Consider the following 20,473-nt stretch of genomic DNA (forward strand, 5'->3'; position numbering starts at 1 on the left):
TGTGGACGTCGAAGGGCTTCGAGAAGTGGGACACGATCGGAATCAGCACGGTGGGAGATCTCTGGACGAGGGGGGGATTCAAAACTTTTGAGACGCTGCAGGCGGAGTTCCAGCTGCAGGGCAGTGAGTACTTTCGGTACCTACAGGTCCGCCATGCGCTGGGCTCCGTCTTCCCGGATGTCGCATCCATTCCGGAGTCTTCCCCCCTGGAGGACAGAGTCCTAGATGGCCATGTCCCGGACAGCACGATCTCCCTCATATACAAAAAACTGATCAACGATAGATCGTGCCTGCTGACTAATCTCCGCGAGGCCTGGGTTGCCGACGGGCTGGAGCTGGACGATGAGGATTGGATTTCCGCGGTGGCCTCTCCGAAAGAGGTGGCCATCCCGGCTCGCCTTCGTTTCGTCCAGCTCAAGATCCTTCACCGGGTTTACGTGACGGGGCCAAGGCTTCTGCGTATGGGTTTTGCTGGTGACGGAATGTGTAAGCGTGGCTGTGGTGCGTTGGCGACTTTCATGCATATACTGTGGGAGTGCCCGAAGGTGGAGCGATTCTGGCGTGGTGTGCATGAGGTCCTGCGTGTGGTGACGCGTGTTGCGCTGCTGCCTGAAGCGAGGAGATGCTTGCTGAATGTATGGGAACCGAATGACTATTCGGTCCCGCAGACGCGGTGGGTGACTCTGGGATACATGATAGCCAAGCGCGACATTGCTCAATTGTGGGGATCCCAGAGGCCCCCTGCGGTGTCGGCCTGGAAAGAGCATATGGATTGGTGTATGTTTCGTGAAAAGGTGGTGTATGTGGCGAGAGGTAAGCCTGGGGCGTGGGTGAAACTCTGGGGCCCCTGGAACGCCTACCGCGGGGGTATTTGTGAGCCACCACTGCTACCGGCTGCCTCGCCTGCTCCGTCTCCCTAGACGGCCCCCCTCCCTCAGCCGCGGGCGCGCGGTCCCCCAGTCCCTGATCTATTCCCATTCCCCTCTCCAGAGTTCTGCTGCTGGTTTGGATCCCCCACTTATGGAGCACGTGCTGTTATTTTGGATCGTGGGTTGCCTTGCGGGTGTGGTTTTTTGGTGTTGTTTTGTTTCAAGAAAAGGGAACCGTACTGTGGGCTTGGAGCTGTGTGGCCTGCACCATTGATTACTCCTGTTTCACTGCTCTGCACTGCCTAGAGACTTTTACTGTATGTGTGCAATATGTTTTTGTCATTCTAGCGGCCGGCCGGATGGTTGTAGGCCCATACCTGTAACTTTTACGAACTGCAATAAACGGTTTCAAAAAAAAAAAAAAAAAAAAAAAAGATGATCTGTTCAACCGAAAGATAAATCAGACTTTTCTAATTGAATTGAATCGCAGGACGACTTAATGAAAATAGTTTTTTATTTAAGAATAAGGAAAGCAAGGCACTGCTGAGATTTGAACTCAGGATCTCCTGTTTACTAGACAGGTGCTTTAACCAGCTAAGCCACAGCACCCTCTTGAAAATGCTTTAAGGAACAGTTTGCCATATGGTGTTCAAGAGAATCCTGAGTTTTTCACTTTCATAATCATTTCTCAGTTCAGAAAATGCACTACTCAAATAGTTTAGACGAAGATACTGATCCTACTGATTAACACCTCATTGATATATTGCTTATCCTGTTCATAAATGTTTTAATTATGCCTTCTTTAAGAATGCATTACTTGAATTCAACTCTAGAATGATTTTTTATCTCTATTTTGCTCTTTGTCACTCTTTTTTCCCTTTTTCATTCAAAGCATTACTTTGAAAATCTTCACAATACCACGTTTTTTAGTTTTTCAATTTAAGATGACCCATTCTAATGTTCACAGAACAACACTTTTCTTTTTAAAATGTATTAAACATTTGCGTGATGAAAATTATTTTTACATGTAAGGACCAATAACAAGGTGCTGCTGAGATTTGAACTCAGGATTTCCTGTTTACGAGAGAGGCGCTTTAACCACTTAGCCACAGCACCTACTTTAGTGATACAGAAGGGATCATGAATTTAGTATTGGTGATCAACTTCTGTGCCTGTGTTAAAGTGTCTTAATATGTATTCTAATGTTAAACAAGCAAGGATTCCTAATCTGTAAACAAGAATAGCTATGTTGTATTACAAAAGAACACATTTTAAACTCAATCCCATATTTTGAATAGTTCATAAATAAGTGTTTTACATATATTCATCAATATTGCTCAAATCTAGGGTTATATTTCATCTGCCTCTTGCTCATTGAAATACCTTTCTGATTTTTGCAATCACAGTATTGTTACTATAATATTGAAAACACTTTCAGTTTTTATTAGGTTTAAGATGATCTGTTCAACCGAAAGATAAATCAGACTTTTCTAATTGAATTGAATCGCAGGACGACTTAATGAAAATAGTTTTTTATTTAAGAATAAGGAAAGCAAGGCACTGCAGAGATGTGAGCTCAGGATCTCCTGTTTACTAGACAGGCGCTTTAAACAGCTAAGCCACAGCACCCTCTTGAAAATGCTTTAAGGAACAGTTTGCCATATGGTGTTCAAGAGAATCCTGAGTTCTTCACTTTCATAATCATTTCTAAGTTCAGAAAACGCTCTACTCAACTACTTTAGACGAGGATACTGATCCTATTCATAAACACCTCATTGATATATTGCTTATCCTGTTCATAAATGTTTTAATTATGCCTTCTTTAAGAATGCATTACTTGAATTCAACTCTAGAATGATTTTTTATCTCTATTTTGCTCTTTGTCACTCTTTTTTCCCTTTTTCATTCGAAGCATTACTTTGAAAATCTTCACAATACCACGTTTTTTTGTTTTTCAATTTAAGATGACCCATTCTAATGTTCACAGAACAACACTTTTCTTTTTAAAATGTATTAAACATTTGCGTGATGAAAATTATTTTTACATGTAAGGACCAATATTAAAGTGCTGTTGAGATTTGTACTCAGGATTTCCTGTTTACGAGACAGGCGCTTTAACCACTTCGCCACAGCACCTACTTTAGTGATACAGAAGGGATCATTAATTTAGTATTGGTGATCAAATTCTGTGCCTGTGTTAAAGTGTCTTAATATGTATTCTAATGTTAAACAAGCAAGGATTCCTAATCTGTAAACAAGAATAGCTATGTTGTATTAAAAAAGAACACATTTTAAACTCAATCCCATATTTTGAATAGTTTATAAATAAGTGTTTTACATATATTCATCAATATTGCTCAAATCTAGGGTTATATTTCATCTGCCTCTTGCTCATTGAAATACCTTTTTGATTTTGCAATCACAGTATTGTTAATATAATATTGAAAACACTTTCAGTTTTTATTAGGTTTAAGATGATCTGTTCAACCGAAAGATAAATCAGACTTTTCTAATTTAATTGAATCGCAGGACGACTTAATGAAAATAATTTTTTATTTAAGAATGAGGAAAGCAAGGCACTGCTGAGATTTGAACTCAGGATCTCCTGTTTACTGGACAGGTGCTTTAACCAGTTAAGCCACAGCACCCTCTTGAACATGCTTTAACGAACAGTTTGCCATATGCTGTTCGAGAGAAACCTGAGTTTTTCACTTTCATAATCATTTCTCAGTTCCGAAAACGCACTACTCAAATAGTTTAGACGAGGATACTGATCCTATTGATAAACACCTCATTGATATATTGCTTATCCTGTTCATAAATGTTTTAATTATGCCTTCTTTAAGAATGCATTACTTGAATTTAACTCTAGAATGATTTTTTATCTCTATTTTGCTCTTTGTCACTCTTTTTTCCCTTTTTCATTCAAAGCATTACTTTGAAAATCTTCACAATACCACGTTTTTTAGTTTTTCAATTTAAGATGACCCATTCTAATGTTCACAGAACAACACTTTTCTTTTTAAAATGTATTAAACATTTGCGTGATGAAAATTATTTTTACATGTAAGGACCAATAATAAGGTGCTGCTGAGATTTGAACTCAGGATTTCCTGTTTACGAGAGAGGCGCTTTAACGACTTAGCCACAGCACCTACTTTAGTGATACAGAAGGGATCATTAATTTAGTATTGGTGATCAAATTCTGTGCCTGTGTTAAAGTGTCTTAATATGCATTCTAATGTTAAACAAGCAAGGATTCCTAATCTGTAAACAAGAATAGCTATGTTGTTTTAAAAAAGAACACATTTTAAACTCAATCCCATATTTTGAATAGTTTACAAATAAGTGTTTTACATATATTCATCAATATTGCTGAAATCTAGGGTCATTTTTCATCTGCCTCTTGCTCATTGAAATACCTTTTTGATTTTGCAATCACAGTATCGTTACCATAATATTGAAAACACTTTCAGTTTTTATTAGGTTTAAGATGATCTGTTCAACCGAAAGATAAATCAGACTTTTCTAATTTAATTGAATCGCAGGACGACTTAATGAAAATAGTTTTTTATTTAAGAATAAGGAAAGCAAGGCACTGCTGAGATTTGAACTAGGGATCTCCTGTTTACTAGACAGGCGCTTTAACCAGCTAAGCCACAGCACCCTCTTGAATATGCTTTAAGGAACAGTTTGCCATATGGTGTTCAAGAGAATCCTGAGTTTTTCACTTTCATAATCATTTCTCAGTTCAGAAAACGCACTACGCAAATAGTTTAGACGAAGATACTGATCCTATTCATAAACACCTCATTGATATATTGCTTATCCTGTTCATAAATGTTTTAATTATGCCTTCTTTAAGAATGCATTACTTGAATTCAACTCTAGAATGATTTTTTATCTCTATTTTGCTCTTTGTCACTCTTTTTTCCCTTTTTCATTCAAAGCATTACTTTGAAAATCTTCACAATACCACGTTTTTTTGTTTTTCAATTTAAGATGACCCATTCTAATGTTCACAGAACAACACTTTTCTTTTTAAAATGTATTAAACATTTGTGTGCTGAAAATTATTTTTACATGTAAGGACCAATAATAAGGTGCTGCTGAGATTTGAACTCAGGATTTCCTGTTTATGAGACAGGCGCTTTAACCACTTAGCCACAGCAGCTATTTTAGTGATACAGAAGGGATCATTAATTTAGTATTGGTGATCAAATTCTGTGCCTGTGTTAAAGTGTCTTAATATGTATTCTAATGTTAAACAAGCAAGGATTCCTAATCTGTAAACAAGAATAGCTATGTTGTATTACAAAAGAACACATTTTAAACTCAATCCCATATTTTGAATAGTTCATAAATAAGTGTTTTACATATATTCATCAATATTGCTCAAATCTAGGGTTATATTTCATCTGCATCTTGCTCATTGAAATACCTTTCTGATTTTTGCAATCACAGTATTGTTACTATAATAATGAAAACACTTTCAGTTTTTATTAGGTTTAAGATGATCTGTTCAACCGAAAGATAAATCAGACTTTTCTAATTGAAATGAATCGCAGGACAACTTAATGAAAATAGTTTTTTATTTAAGAATAAAGAAAGCAAGGCACTGCTGAGATTTGAACTCAGGATCTCCTGTTTACTAGACAGGCGCTTTAACCAGCTAAGCCACATCACCCTCTTGAAAATGCTTTAAGGAACAGTTTGCCATATGGTGTTCAAGAGAATCCTGAGTTTTTCACTTTCATAATCATTTCTCAGTTCAGAAAATGCACTACTCAAATAGTTTAGACGAGGATTCTGATCCAATTCATAAACACCTCATTGATATATTGCTTATCCTGTTCATAAATGTTTTAATTATGCCTTCTTTAAGAATGCATTACTTGAGTTCAACTCTAGAATGATCTTTCATCTCTATTTTGCTCTTTGTCACTCTTTTTTCCCTTTTTCATTCAAAGCATTACTTTGAAAATCTTCACAATACCACGTTTGTTAGTTTTTCAATTTAAGATGACCCATTCTAATGTTCACAGAACAACACTTTTCTTTTTAAAATGTATTAAACATTTGCGTGATGAAAATTATTTTTACATGTAAGGACCAATAATAAAGTGCTGCTGAGATTTGAACTCAGGATCTCCTGTTTACTAGACAGGCGCTTTAACCAGCTGAGCCACAGCACCCTCTTGAAAATGCTTTAAGGAACAGTTTGCCATATGGTGTTCAAGAGAATCCTGAGTTTTTCACTTTCATAATCATTTCTCAGTTCAGAAAACGCTCTACTCAACTACTTTAGATGAGGATACTGATCCTATTCATAAACACCTCATTGATATATTGCTTATCTTGTTCATAAATGTTTTAATCATGCCTTCTTTAAGAATGAATTACTTGAATTCAACTCTAGAATGATTTTTTATCTCTATTTTGCTCTTTGTCACTCTTTTTTCCCTTTTTCATTCAAAGCATTACTTTGAAAATCTTCACAATACCACTTTTTTTGTTTTTCAATTTAAGATGACCCATTCTAATGTTCACAGAACAACACTTTTCTTTTTAAAATGTATTAAACATTTGCGTGATAAAAATTATTTTTACATGTGAGGACCAATAATAAGGTGCTGCTGACATTTGAACTCAGGATTTCCTGTTTACGAGACAGGTGCTTTAACCTCTTAGCCCCAGCACCTACTTTAGTGATACAGAAGGGATCATTAATTTAGTATTGGTGATCAAATTCTATGCCTGCGTTAAAGTGTCTTAATATGTATTCCAATGTTAAACAAGCAAGGATTCCTAATCTGTAAACAAGAAGCGCTATGTTGCATTAAAAAAGAACACATTTTAAACTCAATCCCATATTTTGAATAGTTTATAAATAATTGTTTTACATATATTCATCAATATTGCTCAAATCTAGGGTTATATTTCATCTGCCTCTTGCTCATTGAAATACCTTTTTGATTTTGCAATCACAGTATTGTTACTATAATATTGAAAACACTTTGAGTTTTTATTTGGTTTAAGATGATCTGTTCAACCGAAAGATAAATCAGACTTTTCTAATTTAATTGAATCAAAGGACGACTTAATGAAAATAATTTTTTATTGAAGAATGAGGAAAGCAAGGCACTGCTGAAATTTGAACTCAGTATCTCTTGTTTACTAGACAGGTGCTTTAACCAGCTAAGCCACAGCACCCTCTTGAAAATACTTTAAGGAACAGTTTGCCATATGGTGTTCAAGAGAACCCTGAGTTTTTCACTTTCATAATCATTTCTAAGTTCAGAAAACGCTCTACTCAACTACTTTAGACGAGGATACTGATCCTATTCATAAACACCTCTTTGATATATTGCTTATCCTGTTCATAAATGTTTTAATTATGCCTTCTTTAAGAATGCATTACTTGAATTCAACTCTAGAATGATTTTTTATCTCTATTTTGCTCTTTGTCACTCTTTTTTCCCTTTTTCATTCAAAGCATTACTTTGAAAATCTTCACAATACCACGTTTTTTTGTTTTTCAATTTAAGATGACCCATTCTAATGTTCACAGAACAACACTTTTCTTTTTAAAATGTATTAAACATTTGCGTGATGAAAATTATTTTTACATGTAAGGACCAATATTAAAGTGCTGTTGAGATTTGAACTCAGGATTTCCTGTTTACGAGACAGGCGCTTTAACCACTTAGCCACAGCACCTACTTTAGTGATACAGAAGGGATCATTAATTTAGTATTGGTGATCAAATTCTGTGCCTATGTTAAAGTGTCTTAATATGTATTCTAATGTTAAACAAGCAAGGATTCCTAATCTGTAAACAAGAATAGCTATGTTGTATTAAAAAAGAACACATTTTAAACTCAATCCCATATTTTGAATAGTTTACAAATAAGTGTTTTACATATATTCATCAATATTGCTGAAATCTAGGGTCATATTTCATCTGCCTCTGGCTCATTGAAATACCTTTTTGATTTTGCAATCACAGTATCGTTACTATAATATTGAAAACACTTTCAGTTTTTATTAGGTTTAAGATGATCTGTTCATCAGAAAGATAAATCAGACTTTTCTAATTTAATTGAATCGCAGGACGACTTAATGAAAATAATTTTTTATTTAAGAATGAGGAAAGCAAGGCACTGCTGAGATTTGAACTCAGGATCTCCTGTTTACTAGACAGGCGCTTTAACCAGCTAAGCCACAGCACCCTCTTGAAGATGCTTTAAGGAACAGTTTGCCATATGGTGTTCAAGAGAATCCTGAGTTTTTCACTTTCATAATCATTTCTCAGTTCAGAAAACGCTCTACTCAACTACTTTAGACGAGGATACTGATCCTATTCATAAACAACTCATTGATATATTGCTTATCCTGTTCATAAATGTTTTAATCATGCCTTCTTTAAGAATGCATTACTTGAATTCAACTCTAGAATGATTTTTTATCTCTATTTTGCTCTTTGTCACTCTTTTTTCCCTTTTTCATTCAAAGCATTGCTTTGAAAATCTTCACAATACCACGTTTTTTTGTTTTTCAATTTAAGATGACCCATTCTAATGTTCACAGAACAACACTTTTCTTTTTAAAATGTATTAAACATTTGCGTGATGAAAAATATTTTTACATGTAAGGACCAATAATAAGGTGCTGTTGAGATTTGAACTCAGGATTTCCTGTTTACGAGACAGGCGCTTTAACCACTTAGCCACAGCACCTACTTTAGTGTTACCGAAGGGATCATTAATTTAGTATTGGTGATCAAATTCTGTGCCTGTGTTAACGTGTCTTAATATGTATTCTAATGTTAAACACGCAAGGATTCCTAATATGTAAACAAGAATAGCTATGTTGTATTAAAAAAGAACACATTTTAAACTCAATCCCATATTTTGAATAGTTTATAAATAAGGGTTTTACATATATTCATCAATATTGCTCAAATCTAGGGTTATATTTCATCTGCCTCTTGCTCATTGAAATACCTTTTTGATTTTGCAATCACAGTATTGTTAATATAATATTGAAAACACTTTCAGTTTTTATTAGGTTTAAGATGATCTGTTCAATCGAAAGATAAATCAGACTTTTCTAATTTAATTAAATCGCAGGACGACTTAATGAAAATAATTTTTTATTTAAGAATGAGGAAAGCAAGGCACTGCTGAGATTTGAACTCAGGATCTCCTGTTTACTGGACAGGCGCTTTAACCAGCTAAGCCACAGCACCCTCTTGAACATGCTTTAACGAACAGTTTGCCATATGGTGTTCAAGAGAAACCTGAGTTTTTCACTTTCATAATCATTTCTCAGTTCAGAAAACGCACTACTCAAATAGTTTAGACGAGGATACTGATCCTATTGATAAACACCTCATTGATATATTGCTTATCCTGTTCATAAATGTTTTAATTATGCCTTCTTTAAGAATGCATTACTTGAATTCAACTCTAGAATGATTTTTTATCTCTATTTTGCTCTTTGTCACTCTTTTTTCCCTTTTTCATTCAAAGCATTACTTTGAAAATCTTCACAATACCACGTTTTTTAGTTTTTCAATTTAAGATGACCCATTCTAATGTTCACAGAACAACACTTTTCTTTTTAAAATGTATTAAACATTTGCGTGATGAAAATTATTTTTACATGTAAGGACCAATAATAAGGTGCTGCTGAGATTTGAACTCAGGATTTCCTGTTTACGAGAGAGGCGCTTTAACCACTTAGCCACAGCACCTACTTTAGTGATACAGAAGGGATCATTAATTTAGTATTGGTGATCAACTTCTGTGCCTGTGTTAAAGTGTCTTAATATGTATTCTAATGTTAAACAAGCAAGGATTCCTAATCTGTAAACAAGAATAGCTATGTTGTATTAAAAAAGAACACATTTTAAACTCAATCCCATATTTTGAATAGTTTATAAATAAGTGTTTTACATATATTCATCAATATTGCTCAAATCTAGGGTCATATTTCATCTGCCTCTTGCTCATTGAAATACCTTTTTGATTTTGCAATCACAGTATCGTTACTATAATATTGAAAACACTTTCAGTTTTTATTAGGTTTAAGATGATCCGTTCAACCGAAAGATAAATCAGACTTTTCTAATTTAATTGAATCGCTGTACGACTTAATGAAAATAATTTTTTATTTAAGAATGAGGAAAGCAAGGCACTGCAGAGATTTGAGCTCAGGATCTCCTGTTTACTAGACAGGCGCTTTAAACAGCTAAGCCACAGCACCCTCTTGAAAATGCTTTAAGGAACAGTTTGCCGTATGGTGTTCAAGAGAATCCTGAGTTTTTCACTTTCATAATCATTTCTAAGTTCAGAAAACGCTCTACTCAACTACTTTAGACGAGGATACTGATCCTATTCATAAACACCTCATTGATATATTGCTTATCCTGTTCATAAATGTTTTAATCATGCTTTCTTTAAGAATGCATTACTTGAATTCAACTCTAGAATGATTTTTTATCTCTATTTTGCTCTTTGTCACTCTTTTTTCCCTTTTTCATTCAAAGCATTGCTTTAAAAATCTTCACAATACCACGTTTTTTTGTTTTTCAATTTAAGATGACCCATTCTAATGTTCACAGAACAACACTTTTCTTTTTAAAATGTATTAAACATTTGCGTGATGAAAATTATTTTTACATGTAAGGACCAATAATAAGGTGCTGCTGAGATTTGAACTCAGGATTTCCTGTTTACGAGACAGGCGCTTTAACCACTTAGCCACAGCACCTACTTTAGTGATACAGAAGGGATCATTAATTTAGTATTGGTGATCAAATTCTGTGCCTATGTTAAAGTGTCTTAATATGTATTCTAATGTTAAACAAGCAAGGATTCCTAATCTGTAAACAAGAATAGCTATGTTGTATTAAAAAAGAACACATTTTAAACTCAATCCCATATTTTGAATAGTTTACAAATAGGTGTTTTACATATATTCATCAATATTGCTGAAATCTAGGGTCATATTTCATCTGCCTCTGGCTCATTGAAATACCTTTTTGATTTTGCAATCACAGTATCGTTACTATAATATTGAAAACACTTTCAGTTTTTATTAGGTTTAAGATTATCTGTTCATCCGAAAGATAAATCAGACTTTTCTAATTTAATTGAATCGCAGGATGACTTAATGAAAATAATTTTTTATTTAAGAATGAGGAAAGCAAGGCACTGCTGAGATTTGAACTCAGGATCTCCTGTTTACTAGACAGGCGCTTTAACCAGCTAAGCCACAGCACCCTCTTGAAGATGCTTTAAGGAACAGTTTGCCATATGGTGTTCAAGAGAATCCTGAGTTTTTCACTTTCATAATCATTTCTCAGTTCAGAAAACGCTCTACTCAACTACTTTAGACGAGGATACTGATCCTATTCATAAACAACTCATTGATATATTGCTTATCCTGTTCATAAATGTTTTAATCATGCCTTCTTTAAGAATGCATTACTTGAATTCAACTCTAGAATGATTTTTTATCTCTATTTTGCTCTTTGTCACTCTTTTTTCCCTTTTTCATTCAAAGCATTGCTTTAAAAATCTTCACAATACCACGTTTTTTTGTTTTTCAATATAAGATGACCCATTCTAATGTTCACAGAACAACACTTTTCTTTTTAAAATGTATTAAACATTTGCGTGATGAAAATTATTTTTACATGTAAGGACCAATAATAAGGTGCTGCTGAGATTTGAACTCAGGATTTCCTGTTTACGAGACAGGCGCTTTAACCACTTAGCCACAGCACCTACTTTAGTGATACAGAAGGGATCATTAATTTAGTATTGGTGATCAAATTCTGTGCCTATGTTAAAGTGTCTTAATATGTATTCTAATGTTAAACAAGCAAGGATTCCTAATCTGTAAACAAGAATAGCTATGTTGTATTAAAAAAGAACACATTTTAAACTCAATCCCATATTTTGAATAGTTTACAAATAGGTGTTTTACATATATTCATCAATATTGCTGAAATCTAGGGTCATATTTCATCTGCCTCTGGCTCATTGAAATACCTTTTTGATTTTGCAATCACAGTATCGTTACTATAATATTGAAAACACTTTCAGTTTTTATTAGGTTTAAGATGATCTGTTCATCCGAAAGATAAATCAGACTTTTCTAATTTAATTGAATCGCAGGATGACTTAATGAAAATAATTTTTTATTTAAGAATGAGGAAAGCAAGGCACTGCTGAGATTTGAACTCAGGATCTCCTGTTTACTAGACAGGCGCTTTAACCAGCTAAGCCACAGCACCCTCTTGAAGATGCTTTAAGGAACAGTTTGCCATATGGTGTTCAAGAGAATCCTGAGTTTTTCACTTTCATAATCATTTCTCAGTTCAGAAAACGCTCTACTCAACTACTTTAGACGAGGATACTGATCCTATTCATAAACAACTCATTGATATATTGCTTATCCTGTTCATAAATGTTTTAATCATGCCTTCTTTAAGAATGCATTACTTGAATTCAACTCTAGAATGATTTTTTATCTCTATTTTGCTCTTTGTCACTCTTTTTTCCCTTTTTCATTCAAAGCATTGCTTTGAAAATCTTCACAATACCACGTTTTTTTGTTTTTCAATTTAAGATGACCCATTCTAATGTTCACAGAACAACACTTTTCTTTTTAAAATGTATTAAACATTTGCGTGATGAAAAATATTTTTACATGTAAGGACCAATAATAAGGTGCTGCTGAGATTTGAACTCAGGATTTCCTGTTTACGAGACAGGCGCTTTAACCACTTAGCCACAGCACCTACTTTAGTGTTGCCGAAGGGATCATTAATTTAGTATTGGTGATCAAATTCTGTGCCTGTGTTAACGTGTCTTAACATGTATTCTAATGTTAAACACGCAAGGATTCCTAATATGTAAACAAGAATAGCTATGTTGTATTAAAAAAGAACACATTTTAAACTCAATCCCATATTTTGAATAGTTTATAAATAAGGGTTTTACATATATTCATCAATATTGCTCAAATCTAGGGTTATATTTCATCTGCCTCTTGCTCATTTAAATACCTTTTTGATTTTGCAATCACAGTATTGTTAATATAATATTGAAAACACTTTCAGTTTTTATTAGGTTTAAGATGATCTGTTCAATCGAAAGATAAATCAGACTTTTCTAATTTAATTAAATCGCAGGACGACTTAATGAAAATAATTTTTTATTTAAGAATGAGGAAAGCAAGGCACTGCTGAGATTTGAACTCAGGATCTCCTGTTTACTGGACAGGCGCTTTAACCAGCTAAGCCACAGCACCCTCTTGAACATGCTTTAACGAACAGTTTGCCATATGGTGTTCAATGGAAACCTGAGTTTTTCACTTTCATAATCATTTCTCAGTTCAGAAAACGCACTACTCAAATAGTTTAGACGAGGATACTGATCCTATTGATAAACACCTCATTGATATATTGCTTATCCTGTTCATAAATGTTTTAATTATGCCTTCTTTAAGAATGCATTACTTGAATTCAACTCTAGAATGATTTTTTATCTCTATTTTGCTCTTTGTCACTCTTTTTTCCCTTTTTCATTCAAAGCATTACTTTGAAAATCTTCACAATACCACGTTTTTTAGTTTTTCAATTTAAGATGACCCATTCTAATGTTCACAGAACAACACTTTTCTTTTTAAAATGTATTAAACATTTGCGTGATGAAAATTATTTTTACATGTAAGGACCAATAATAATGTGCTGCTGAGATTTGAACTCAGGATTTCCTGTTTACGAGAGAGGCGCTTTAACCACTTAGCCACAGCACCTACTTTAGTGATACAGAAGGGATCATTAATTTAGTATTGGTGATCAACTTCTGTGCCTGTGTTAAAGTGTCTTAATATGTATTCTAATGTTAAACAAGCAAGGATTCCTAATCTGTAAACAAGAATAGCTATGTTGTATTAAAAAAGAACACATTTTAAACTCAATCCCATATTTTGAATAGTTTATAAATAAGTGTTTTACATATATTCATCAATATTGCTCAAATCTAGGGTCATATTTCATCTGCCTCTTGCTCATTGAAATACCTTTTTGATTTTGCAATCACAGTATCGTTACTATAATATTGAAAACACTTTCAGTTTTAATTAGGTTTAAGATGATCCGTTCAACCGAAAGATAAATCAGACTTTTCTAATTTAATTGAATCGCAGAACGACTTAATGAAAAAAATTTTTTATTTAAGAATGAGGAAAGCAAGGCACTGCAGAGATTTGAGCTTAGGATCTCCTGTTTACTAGACAGGCGCTTTAACCAGCTGAGCCACAGCACCCTCTTGAAAATGCTTTAAGGAACAGTTTGCCATATGGTGTTCAAGAGAATCCTGAGTTTTTCACTTTCATAATCATTTCTCAGTTCAGAAAACGCTCTACTCAACTACTTTAGATGAGGATACTGATCCTATTCATAAACACCTCATTGATATATTGCTTATCTTGTTCATAAATGTTTTAATCATGCCTTCTTTAAGAATGAATTACTTGAATTCAACTCTAGAATGATTTTTTATCTCTATTTTGCTCTTTGTCACTCTTTTTTCCCTTTTTCATTCAAAGCATTACTTTGAAAATCTTCACAATACCACTTTTTTTGTTTTTCAATTTAAGATGACCCATTCTAATGTTCACAGAACAACACTTTTCTTTTTAAAATGTATTAAACATTTGCGTGATAAAAATTATTTTTACATGTGAGGACCAATAATAAGGTGCTGCTGACATTTGAACTCAGGATTTCCTGTTTACGAGACAGGTGCTTTAACCTCTTAGCCCCAGCACCTACTTTAGTGATACAGAAGGGATCATTAATTTAGTATTGGTGATCAAATTCTATGCCTGCGTTAAAGTGTCTTAATATGTATTCCAATGTTAAACAAGCAAGGATTCCTAATCTGTAAACAAGAAGCGCTATGTTGCATTAAAAAAGAACACATTTTAAACTCAATCCCATATTTTGAATAGTTTATATATAATTGTTTTACATATATTCATGAATATTGCTCAAATCTAGGGTTATATTTCATCTGCCTCTTGCTCATTGAAATACCTTTTTGATTTTGCAATCACAGTATTGTTACTATAATATTGAAAACACTTTGAGTTTTTATTTGGTTTAAGATGATCTGTTCAACCGAAAGATAAATCAGACTTTTCTAATTTAATTGAATCAAAGGACGACTTAATGAAAATAATTTTTTATTGAAGAATGAGGAAAGCAAGGCACTGCTGAAATTTGAACTCAGTATCTCTCGTTTACTAGACAGGTGCTTTAACCAGCTAAGCCACAGCACCCTCTTGAAAATACTTTAAGGAACAGTTTGCCATATGGTGTTCAAGAGAACCCTGAGTTTTTCACTTTCATAATCATTTCTAAGTTCAGAAAACGCTCTACTCAACTACTTTAGACGAGGATACTGATCCTATTCATAAACACCTCTTTGATATATTGCTTATCCTGTTCATAAATGTTTTAATTATGCCTTCTTTAAGAATGCATTACTTGAATTCAACTCTAGAATGATTTTTTATCTCTATTTTGCTCTTTGTCACTCTTTTTTCCCTTTTTCATTCAAAGCATTACTTTGAAAATCTTCACAATACCACGTTTTTTTGTTTTTCAATTTAAGATGACCCATTCTAATGTTCACAGAACAACACTTTTCTTTTTAAAATGTATTAAACATTTGCGTGATGAAAATTATTTTTACATGTAAGGACCAATATTAAAGTGCTGTTGAGATTTGAACTCAGGATTTCCTGTTTACGAGACAGGCGCTTTAACCACTTAGCCACAGCACCTACTTTAGTGATACAGAAGGGATCATTAATTTAGTATTGGTGATCAAATTCTGTGCCTATGTTAAAGTGTCTTAATATGTATTCTAATGTTAAACAAGCAAGGATTCCTAATCTGTAAACAAGAATAGCTATGTTGTATTAAAAAAGAACACATTTTAAACTCAATCCCATATTTTGAATAGTTTACAAATAAGTGTTTTACATATATTCATCAATATTGCTGAAATCTAGGGTCATATTTCATCTGCCTCTGGCTCATTGAAATACCTTTTTGATTTTGCAATCACAGTATCGTTACTATAATATTGAAAACACTTTCAGTTTTTATTAGGTTTAAGATGATCTGTTCATCAGAAAGATAAATCAGACTTTTCTAATTTAATTGAATCGCAGGACGACTTAATGAAAATAATTTTTTATTTAAGAATGAGGAAAGCAAGGCACTGCTGAGATTTGAACTCAGGATCTCCTGTTTACTAGACAGGCGCTTTAACCAGCTAAGCCACAGCACCCTCTTGAAGATGCTTTAAGGAACAGTTTGCCATATGGTGTTCAAGAGAATCCTGAGTTTTTCACTTTCATAATCATTTCTCAGTTCAGAAAACGCTCTACTCAACTACTTTAGACGAGGATACTGATCCTATTCATAAACAACTCATTGATATATTGCTTATCCTGTTCATAAATGTTTTAATCATGCCTTCTTTAAGAATGCATTACTTGAATTCAACTCTAGAATGATTTTTTATCTCTATTTTGCTCTTTGTCACTCTTTTTTCCCTTTTTCATTCAAAGCATTGCTTTGAAAATCTTCACAATACCACGTTTTTTTGTTTTTCAATTTAAGATGACCCATTCTAATGTTCACAGAACAACACTTTTCTTTTTAAAATGTATTAAACATTTGCGTGATGAAAAATATTTTTACATGTAAGGACCAATAATAAGGTGCTGCTGAGATTTGAACTCAGGATTTCCTGTTTACGAGACAGGCGCTTTAACCACTTAGCCACAGCAACTACTTTAGTGTTACCGAAGGGATCATTAATTTAGTATTGGTGATCAAATTCTGTGCCTGTGTTAACGTGTCTTAATATGTATTCTAATGTTAAACACGCAAGGATTCCTAATATGTAAACAAGAATAGCTATGTTGTATTAAAAAAGAACACATTTTAAACTCAATCCCATATTTTGAATAGTTTATAAATAAGGGTTTTACATATATTCATCAATATTGCTCAAATCTAGGGTTATATTTCATCTGCCTCTTGCTCATTGAAATACCTTTTTGATTTTGCAATCACAGTATTGTTAATATAATATTGAAAACACTTTCAGTTTTTATTAGGTTTAAGATGATCTGTTCAATCGAAAGATAAATCAGACTTTTCTAATTTAATTAAATCGCAGGACGACTTAATGAAAATAATTTTTTATTTAAGAATGAGGAAAGCAAGGCACTGCTGAGATTTGAACTCAGGATCTCCTGTTTACTGGACAGGCGCTTTAACCAGCTAAGCCACAGCACCCTCTTGAACATGCTTTAACGAACAGTTTGCCATATGGTGTTCAAGAGAAACCTGAGTTTTTCACTTTCATAATCATTTCTCAGTTCAGAAAACGCACTACTCAAATAGTTTAGACGAGGATACTGATCCTATTGATAAACACCTCATTGATATATTGCTTATCCTGTTCATAAATGTTTTAATTATGCCTTCTTTAAGAATGCATTACTTGAATTCAACTCTAGAATGATTTTTTATCTCTATTTTGCTCTTTGTCACTCTTTTTTCCCTTTTTCATTCAAAGCATTACTTTGAAAATCTTCACAATACCACGTTTTTTAGTTTTTCAATTTAAGATGACCCATTCTAATGTTCACAGAACAACACTTTTCTTTTTAAAATGTATTAAACATTTGCGTGATGAAAATTATTTTTACATGTAAGGACCAATAATAAAGTGCTGTTGAGATTTGAACTCAGGATTTCCTGTTTACGAGACAGGCGCTTTAACCACTTAGCCACAGCACCTACTTTAGTGATACAGAAGGGATCATTAATTTAGTATTGGTGATCAAATTCTGTGCCTGTGTTAACGTGTCTTAATATGTATTCTAATGTTAAACACGCAAGGATTCCTAATATGTAAACAAGAATAGCTATGTTGTATTAAAAAAGAACACATTTTAAACTCAATCCCATATTTTGAATAGTTTATAAATAAGGGTTTTACATATATTCATCAATATTGCTCAAATCTAGGGTTATATTTCATCTGCCTCTTGCTCATTGAAATACCTTTTTGATTTTGCAATCACAGTATTGTTAATATAATATTGAAAACACTTTCAGTTTTTATTAGGTTTAAGATGATCTGTTCAATCGAAAGATAAATCAGACTTTTCTAATTTAATTAAATCGCAGGACGACTTAATGAAAATAATTTTTTATTTAAGAATGAGGTAAGCAAGGCACTGCTGAGATTTGAACTCAGGATCTCCTGTTTACTGGACAGGCGCTTTAACCAGCTAAGCCACAGCACCCTCTTGAACATGCTTTAACGAACAGTTTGCCATATGGTGTTCAAGAGAAACCTGAGTTTTTCACTTTCATAATCATTTCTCAGTTCAGAAAACGCACTACTCAAATAGTTTAGACGAGGATACTGATCCTATTGATAAACACCTCATTGATATATTGCTTATCCTGTTCATAAATGTTTTAATTATGCCTTCTTTAAGAATGCATTACTTGAATTCAACTCTAGAATGATTTTTTATCTCTATTTTGCTCTTTGTCACTCTTTTTTCCCTTTTTCATTCAAAGCATTACTTTGAAAATCTTCACAATACCACGTTTTTTAGTTTTTCAATTTAAGATGACCCATTCTAATGTTCACAGAACAACACTTTTCTTTTTAAAATGTATTAAACATTTGCGTGATGAAAATTATTTTTACATGTAAGGACCAATAATAAGGTGCTGCTGAGATTTGAACTCAGGATTTCCTGTTTACGAGAGAGGCGCTTTAACCACTTAGCCACAGCACCTACTTTAGTGATACAGAAGGGATCATTAATTTAGTATTGGTGATCAACTTCTGTGCCTGTGTTAAAGTGTCTTAATATGTATTCTAATGTTAAACAAGCAAGGATTCCTAATCTGTAAACAAGAATAGCTATGTTGTATTAAAAAAGAACACATTTTAAACTCAATCCCATATTTTGAATAGTTTATAAATAAGTGTTTTACATATATTCATCAATATTGCTCAAATCTAGGGTCATATTTCATCTGCCTCTTGCTCATTGAAATACCTTTTTGATTTTGCAATCACAGTATCGTTACTATAATATTGAAAACACTTTCAGTTTTTATTAGGTTTAAGATGATCCGTTCAACCGAAAGATAAATCAGACTTTTCTAATTTAATTGAATCGCTGTACGACTTAATGAAAATAATTTTTTATTTAAGAATGAGGAAAGCAAGGCACTGCAGAGATTTGAGCTCAGGATCTCCTGTTTACTAGACAGGCGCTTTAAACAGCTAAGCCACAGCACCCTCTTGAAAATGCTTTAAGGAACAGTTTGCCGTATGGTGTTCAAGAGAATCCTGAGTTTTTCACTTTCATAATCATTTCTAAGTTCAGAAAACGCTCTACTCAACTACTTTAGACGAGGATACTGATCCTATTCATAAACACCTCATTGATATATTGCTTATCCTGTTCATAAATGTTTTAATCATGCTTTCTTTAAGAATGCATTACTTGAATTCAACTCTAGAATGATTTTTTATCTCTATTTTGCTCTTTGTCACTCTTTTTTCCCTTTTTCATTCAAAGCATTGCTTTAAAAATCTTTACAATACCACGTTTTTTTGTTTTTCAATTTAAGATGACCCATTCTAATGTTCACAGAACAACACTTTTCTTTTTAAAATGTATTAAACATTTGCGTGATGAAAATTATTTTTACATGTAAGGACCAATAATAAGGTGCTGCTGAGATTTGAACTCAGGATTTCCTGTTTACGAGACAGGCGCTTTAACCACTTAGCCACAGCACCTACTTTAGTGTTACCGAAGGGATCATTAATTTAGTATTGGTGATCAAATTCTGTGCCTGTGTTAACGTGTCTTAACATGTATTCTAATGTTAAACACGCAAGGATTCCTAATATGTAAACAAGAATAGCTATGTTGTATTAAAAAAGAACACATTTTAAACTCAATCCCATATTTTGAATAGTTTATAAATAAGGGTTTTACATATATTCATCAATATTGCTCAAATCTAGGGTTATATTTCATCTGCCTCTTGCTCATTTAAATACCTTTTTGATTTTGCAATCACAGTATTGTTAATATAATATTGACAACACTTTCAGTTTTTATTAGGTTTAAGATGATCTGTTCAATCGAAAGATAAATCAGACTTTTCTAATTTAATTAAATCGCAGGACGACTTAATGAAAATAATTTTTTATTTAAGAATGAGGAAAGCAAGGCACTGCTGAGATTTGAACTCAGGATCTCCTGTTTACTGGACAGGCGCTTTAACCAGCTAAGCCACAGCACCCTCTTGAACATGCTTTAACGAACAGTTTGCCATATGGTGTTCAAGAGAATCCTGAGTTTTTCACTTTCATAATCATTTCTCAGTTCAGAAAACGCTCTACTCAACTACTTTAGACGAGGATACTGATCCTATTCATAAACAACTC

General features: G+C 33.4%; 15 non-coding genes across 15 annotated transcripts; all 15 read right to left on the bottom strand.

The window, feature by feature from the left end:
- Positions 1–1,404: 1,404 nt before the first annotated feature.
- TRNAT-AGU (transfer RNA threonine (anticodon AGU)) lies at positions 1,405–1,478 on the bottom strand. The gene has a single exon. It is a non-coding gene; the product is annotated as a tRNA-Thr (tRNA).
- Positions 1,479–1,912: 434 nt separating this feature from the next.
- Positions 1,913–1,985, bottom strand: TRNAT-CGU (transfer RNA threonine (anticodon CGU)). The gene has a single exon. It is a non-coding gene; the product is annotated as a tRNA-Thr (tRNA).
- A 4,005-nt stretch (positions 1,986–5,990) lies between these two features.
- Positions 5,991–6,064, bottom strand: TRNAT-AGU (transfer RNA threonine (anticodon AGU)). The gene has a single exon. It is a non-coding gene; the product is annotated as a tRNA-Thr (tRNA).
- Positions 6,065–8,027: 1,963 nt separating this feature from the next.
- Positions 8,028–8,101, bottom strand: TRNAT-AGU (transfer RNA threonine (anticodon AGU)). Its single transcript has one exon. It is a non-coding gene; the product is annotated as a tRNA-Thr (tRNA).
- A 434-nt stretch (positions 8,102–8,535) lies between these two features.
- Positions 8,536–8,608, bottom strand: TRNAT-CGU (transfer RNA threonine (anticodon CGU)). Its single transcript has one exon. It is a non-coding gene; the product is annotated as a tRNA-Thr (tRNA).
- A 946-nt stretch (positions 8,609–9,554) lies between these two features.
- Positions 9,555–9,627, bottom strand: TRNAT-CGU (transfer RNA threonine (anticodon CGU)). Its single transcript has one exon. It is a non-coding gene; the product is annotated as a tRNA-Thr (tRNA).
- A 946-nt stretch (positions 9,628–10,573) lies between these two features.
- Positions 10,574–10,646, bottom strand: TRNAT-CGU (transfer RNA threonine (anticodon CGU)). The gene has a single exon. It is a non-coding gene; the product is annotated as a tRNA-Thr (tRNA).
- Positions 10,647–11,084: 438 nt separating this feature from the next.
- On the bottom strand, positions 11,085–11,158 carry TRNAT-AGU (transfer RNA threonine (anticodon AGU)). Its single transcript has one exon. It is a non-coding gene; the product is annotated as a tRNA-Thr (tRNA).
- Positions 11,159–11,592: 434 nt separating this feature from the next.
- On the bottom strand, positions 11,593–11,665 carry TRNAT-CGU (transfer RNA threonine (anticodon CGU)). The gene has a single exon. It is a non-coding gene; the product is annotated as a tRNA-Thr (tRNA).
- A 438-nt stretch (positions 11,666–12,103) lies between these two features.
- TRNAT-AGU (transfer RNA threonine (anticodon AGU)) lies at positions 12,104–12,177 on the bottom strand. Its single transcript has one exon. It is a non-coding gene; the product is annotated as a tRNA-Thr (tRNA).
- A 434-nt stretch (positions 12,178–12,611) lies between these two features.
- Positions 12,612–12,684, bottom strand: TRNAT-CGU (transfer RNA threonine (anticodon CGU)). Its single transcript has one exon. It is a non-coding gene; the product is annotated as a tRNA-Thr (tRNA).
- Positions 12,685–16,178: 3,494 nt separating this feature from the next.
- Positions 16,179–16,252, bottom strand: TRNAT-AGU (transfer RNA threonine (anticodon AGU)). The gene has a single exon. It is a non-coding gene; the product is annotated as a tRNA-Thr (tRNA).
- Positions 16,253–16,686: 434 nt separating this feature from the next.
- On the bottom strand, positions 16,687–16,759 carry TRNAT-CGU (transfer RNA threonine (anticodon CGU)). Its single transcript has one exon. It is a non-coding gene; the product is annotated as a tRNA-Thr (tRNA).
- A 1,965-nt stretch (positions 16,760–18,724) lies between these two features.
- On the bottom strand, positions 18,725–18,797 carry TRNAT-CGU (transfer RNA threonine (anticodon CGU)). The gene has a single exon. It is a non-coding gene; the product is annotated as a tRNA-Thr (tRNA).
- A 946-nt stretch (positions 18,798–19,743) lies between these two features.
- On the bottom strand, positions 19,744–19,816 carry TRNAT-CGU (transfer RNA threonine (anticodon CGU)). Its single transcript has one exon. It is a non-coding gene; the product is annotated as a tRNA-Thr (tRNA).
- Positions 19,817–20,473: the final 657 nt, after the last annotated feature.

Source organism: Triturus cristatus, chromosome 8 (assembly GCF_964204655.1).
Source record: "Triturus cristatus chromosome 8, aTriCri1.1, whole genome shotgun sequence".
Lineage (NCBI taxonomy): Eukaryota > Metazoa > Chordata > Amphibia > Caudata > Salamandridae > Triturus > Triturus cristatus.